Source organism: Cyprinodon tularosa, unplaced genomic scaffold (genome assembly GCF_016077235.1).
Source record: "Cyprinodon tularosa strain WSP-4 unplaced genomic scaffold, ASM1607723v1 ctg32, whole genome shotgun sequence".
Taxonomy (NCBI): Eukaryota; Metazoa; Chordata; class Actinopteri; order Cyprinodontiformes; family Cyprinodontidae; genus Cyprinodon; species Cyprinodon tularosa.
The window spans coordinates 2,034,382-2,040,381 of record NW_024039030.1 but is presented as its reverse complement, the minus strand read 5'-3'; positions in this window follow the sequence as shown (position 1 = coordinate 2,040,381).

Below are 6,000 nucleotides of genomic sequence, written 5' to 3'. Positions count from 1 at the left end.
TGGGGAAGAAAGGTGATTTGAGTGACTTTGAACGTGGCATGATTGTTGGTGCCAGAAAGGCTGGTCTGAGTATTTCAGAAACTGCTGATCTACTGGGATTTTCACGCACAACCATCTCTAGGGTTTACAGAGAATGGTCCGAAAAAGAACAAACATCCAGTGAGCAGCAGTTCTGTGGGTGGAAATGCCTTGTTGATGCCAGAGATCAGAGGAGAATGGCCAGACTGGTTCGAGCTGATAGAAGGGCAACAGTGACTCAAATAACCACCCGTTACAACCAAGGTGGGCAGAAGAGCATCTCTGAACGCACAGTACGTCGAACTTTGAGGCAGATGGGCTACAGCAGCAGAAGACCACACCGGGTGCCACTCCTTTCAGCTAAGAACAGGAAACTGAGGCTACAATTTGCACAAGCTTATCGAAATTGGACAATAGAAGATTGGAAAAATGTTGCCTGGTCTGATGAGTCTCGATTTTTGCTGCGACATTCGGATGGTAAAGTCCGAATTTGGCGTCTACAACATGAAAGCATGGATCCATCCTGCCTTGTATCAACGGTTCAAGCTGGTGGTGGTGGTGTCATGGTGTGGGGAATATTTTCTTGGCACTCTTTGGGCCCCTTGGTACCAATTGAGCATCGTTGCAATGCCACAGCCTACCTGAGTATTGTTGCTGACCATGTCCATCCCTTTATGACCACAATGTACCCAACTTCTGATGGCTACTTTCAGCAGGATAATGCGCCATGTCATAAAGCTGGAATCATCTCAGACTGGTTTCTTGAACATGACAATGAGTTCACTGTACTCAAATGGCCTCCACAGTCACCAGATCTCAATCCAATAGAGCATCTTTGGGATGTGGTGGAACGGGAGATTCGCATCATGGATGTGCAGCCGACAAATCTGCGGCAACTGTGTGATGCCATCATGTCAATATGGACCAAACTCCCTGAGGAATGCTTCCAGCACCTTGTTGAATCTATGCCACAAAGAATTGAGGCAGTTCTGAAGGCAAAAGGGGGTCCAACCCGTTACTAGCATGGGGTACCTAATAAAGTGGCCGGTGAGTGTATATTGCACAATGATCTGGTAACTGCAACTATTCTTCAATGAGTTTTCTTTGCCCTTAACTCACCATCTAAAGTCATTTAAATCTAATTAATAATCAACTTTCATGGACTTTCTTTTGTAACATGAATATATAATTATAAGCAACCTAAGTTTTTCCAGGTAATCCAGCTTCCTCCCACATCCTCACTAAAATTGACCCTAAATTATCCAATGAAACTGGAGGAAGGCACCTACTCCTTCATGACCCTGTAAGGACAAGAGGATATAGACCAGTGGTTTGCAACTTTTAACCCTTTAACACCAAATGTATCATATTTGATACATACGGTCTCTGAAATGTTTTGCATCTGACACCTTTTGCATAATTTAATGGTAAAAAGTTTGCTGAAAATCCTATTGTACACAATCAGATATACCTGATAACAGAGGGCAGAAGACTACACAAAAAATAATCTTGACTTATCGCATAGTAATAAATTATTTATATCAAAAATGTATTTCTGTTTTTTCTTTTTACATATTTTGTTAAAAGGCCAAATAAGGACTTCAAACAAAAAAAAAGTAATTTTCTGTTTTGTTTTATTCTTGGATCGGGCTTTAAAGGGTTAAGACCTAAAGAGCCATTTTGTGCTGAGTCCAGTTGAGTAAAAGTTGTTTAAAGTCACAAATATTATATACCCTCTGAAATAGTAAATCTGTTGCCAATATAAACAAATGTATTTTTAGCTTTTAAAATGAGGAAAAATGTTTCATAAATATGAGGCATGGATTTTCTTCCATAGGATATTATTTGAAGAGAAAAAATCCACATAATTTTCAAGCTAATTACAAGAAAATTAGATCTAAAAACACATTTCCAGTTCTTTTATTGGCATTCTGTTGTGAAAATTTTATCAAATATTATTTGTTGTTATGCTACATAGGTTACTTCTTTCTATCATTTTAGGCCAGTATTAAGAGCCATCATTGCAGAGGTTAAAAAGATGAGCAATTTGCAGACCCCTGGTATAGACAATAGATTATTCATTTTCTTTATTCTTTTAATCTTAGTAACAACAATAAAAGCTATTCATTTGTTGTAAAATTATGTTTAATACATACATAATGTTGTATTATGTTTATCTTTATTTTATGGAGCCAAGAATCCTCCGGAGCTTTACTCTGGGTTCACTGGAGCGTTGAAAAGACGAGCTTGTCACATTGTTTAAATTTAAAATCAGAAAGAAAGCAGTGATGTTTAAAAAAGTTTTAAAAAATGGCCTCTTCTTAAATCTTAAAGTTACCTGTTTTTGTCTGAAATGCCATATCTGTTTACTGTCACATGTCTTATTGGAACGCAAAGAGCTTTTTAATAGAAGGGGAGTGTTATGACTTCTTTAAGGGGGGGGCACCTGTGAGTCTACCTGCAGGTCATCAGCTTCACCCAGCCTGCCTTAGAAAGGCAAAATCCCAGCAGCTTTTTACTCTCAGACTGTCAGACTGGAGCTGGAGACATCCTTCACACGACTGTGAACTTCAGCATGTCAGCAGGGTCTGCGTGTTTTTGTTTTATGAGTACACTGGTGGGACAGGATAAAGTGCAGCACTGGTTGAGCAGTCAGGATAGCTCTGTTTTCTCCTGTAAATGAGGAGAAAACAAAAGTTCTCCTCTCTAAGAACCTTTAGGGGCCTCCTTTTCAGTCCCAGGTTTATTTAAACAAAACACTTCAGTTAAAGTCCCGACTCAAGGTAATCATGTTTTATGGCAAAACCACTATAATTATGTCTGTCTGGCCGCCTGCTGATCCCATGAAGTGAGTCGCTCCTGCAGGTTTCACTTAAGACGTGCATTGATTTGTGCTCTGAAGCACTCAGGCATGCACACGTAGCTCGTTAACCATCTATACGCAGCACAGAGACAAAAAGGGACTCTGAAGTAGACCTGCTTTGATCACTGCAGTGACGGCAGAGCGCTGAAATAATGAAATTGTAATAACAGAGTATCTTGACTGATGCAGAGACGTGTTCATTCAGGCATAAAGATTGAAAGGCATTTGTTTTAGGAGAGAAAGGATCCTAACAAGAAAAATTACACAAAGAAAGCTTGATCAAACAAGTAAAATAGTTCATAAATTTGATTGGCAGTATTTTACGTGGCTATTTCATCTAACAATATATCTGCACTGTGTGAAGTAAGTTAAAGACAATGGACAACATTGTCAGGTTATTGTTAAGCCACAACAATATTTAAATATCTTTTTACATTTATATAATAAAGATCAAGGTAAACGTATTTCATCTTGATCTTAGAGCCAGGTGAGTGCAATTCCAGTTCCAGGGCTGTTATTCTGCAACTTTTAGATCCATCCATGGTCCAACAGACCTGAATCAAAAGGCTGAGTAACCTCCTCAGTATGTACACAGTTCCTCTAGGATTCCCTCAATCATTTAATTACTTGACTCAGGTGTGTTGAACCAAAGGAACATATAAAAGTTGCAGGATACCGGCTCTTAGCAACTGGAATTGACCATCCCTGGGGTACGCAACAGGATTTTGTATCGCAAGGAAAATAAAGGACCTTTTTCACAAATTTCTAAAAACGAAAATCTGAAAAGTGTGGCCAGAATTCTTGCAAAGAAGACAGCATCGTTGAGGAAGAATTAAATTTACAGATGATGGAAAATTTGTAACTTCCAGGCTCTAATTAAGTTTTTTTTTTACTTATATAAAGTAATAAGGGGGGTTGGGGGGTTAATAAGTATTTAAGAATTAGTGGGGCTAGTATTATTGTGGAATTCAATGTTTTTTTGTTGTTAAATATTTGTTAAATAAAGTGTTTGAGCTATTTTGCAGATGTTTGTTAGTGTATTTCTATAAATGTTTCTCTGTTCGTGGTAGCTCTGCTAATAGAATAGGTTATAAAAGGCTGCCCTTTGTAGACCCTTCGCTCCGGTTGGTTTAAATCACATCTCTGTATCAACCTGCTTTTTTAGAGGGCAAAATGCCATCTTTCACACAGGCTTAAAGACAGAAGCACTATGCTGCCATAATCCTGCTCTTCTATAGCTGGACAGCAGGGCTGGCAATGGTAAGTAGATGGATAGATTTCAATACAAAGCAATCTGAAAACACTATAACAGATCTGTAGTGGAATGGTTTAAATTCAGATCAATGCAAATGTCATTGTCACTAACCAATTTTTCCAGATTATTCCCTTTTAAATCAACTTATCTTGAGGTGTTTTGGCAAAATAGGGTCAGAATAAAAGTGGACAGATTTACTGAATTTAATGACGCTGATGTAACAAAGTAAAAAAAAAAAAAGTTATAGGAGTCTAATTACTTTTGCAAGACACTGTTAATTAAAGCAGAGGAATTCTGAGTATATATTTTGTATCTTCCTACAATCTAAAATATCTTAAAGTCTGTTTTGATACACTATATTGCCAAAAGTATTTGCTCACCCATCCAAATTATTGGAATCAGGTGTTCCAATCACTTCCATGGCCACAGGTGTATAAATTCAAGCACCTAGGCATGCAGACTGTTTTTACAAACATTTGTGAAAGAATGGGTCGCTCTCAGGAGCTCAGTGAATTCCAGCGTGGAACTGTGATAGGATGCCACCTGTGCAACAAATCCAGTCGTGAAATTTCCTCGCTCCTAAATATTCCACAGTCAACTGTCAGCTGTATTATAAGAAAATGGAAGTGTTTGGGAACGACAGCAACTCAGCCACGAAGTGGTAGGCCACGTAAACTGACGGAGCGGGGTCAGCGGATGCTGACGCGCATAGTGCGAAGAGGTCGCCAACTTTCTGCAGAGTCAATCACTACAGACCTCCAAACTTCATGTGGCCTTCAGATTAGCTCAAGAACAGTGCGCAGAGAGCTTCATGGAATGGGTTTCCATGGTCGAGCAGCTGCATCCAAGCCATACATCACCAAGTGCAATGCAAAGCGTCGGATGCGGTGGTGTAAAGCACGCCGCCACTGGACTCTAGAGCAGTGGAGACGCGTTCTCTGGAGTGACGAATCGCGCTTCTCCATCTGGCAATCTGATGGACGGGTCTGGGTTTGGCGGTTGCCAGGAGAACGGTACTTGTCTGACTGCATTGTGCCAAGTGTAAAGTTTGGTGGAGGGGGGATTATGGTGTGGGGTTGTTTTTCAGGAGCTGGGCTTGGCCCCTTAGTTCCAGTGAAAGGAACTCTGAATGCTTCAGCATACCAAGACATTTTGGACAATTCCATGCTCCCAACTTTGTGGGAACAGTTTGGAGCTGGCCCCTTCCTCTTCCAACATGACTGTGCACCAGTGCACAAAGCAAGGTCCATAAAGACATGGATGACAGAGTCTGGTGTGGATGAACTTGACTGGCCTGCACAGAGTCCTGACCTCAACCCGATAGAACACCTTTGGGATGAATTAGAGCGGAGACTGAGAGCCAGGCCTTCTCGTCCAACATCAGTGTGCGACCTCACAAATGCGCTTCTGGAAGAATGGTCAAAAATTCCCATAAACACACTCCTAAACCTTGTGGACAGCCTTCCCAGAAGAGTTGAAGCTGTTCTAGCTGCAAAGGGTGGACCGACGTCATATTGAACCCTATGGATTAGGAACGGGATGTCACTTAAGCTCATATGTGAGTCAAGGCAGGTGAGCAAATACTTTTGGCAATATAGTGTATCTGTTTATTTAAACAGGAGCTTGACGGTCTGGAAGAAACTCCACACGACAGCTTTGAAATGACCTCTGACATCCACCATATGAAGCAGAAGTGCCCCTTTCTGTTTCTCTGCTAAGGCTGCATGTCCCATTGCCATCATAACCCAAGCAAGAACGTGACACTCCCTCCAAAACTTGTAGAAAAGAGGGATTTCATTGGTGCAGACGCCATTACCCATACATACAGGCGCACATGCAGGAATTGCATTTAGTCTTTGGAATG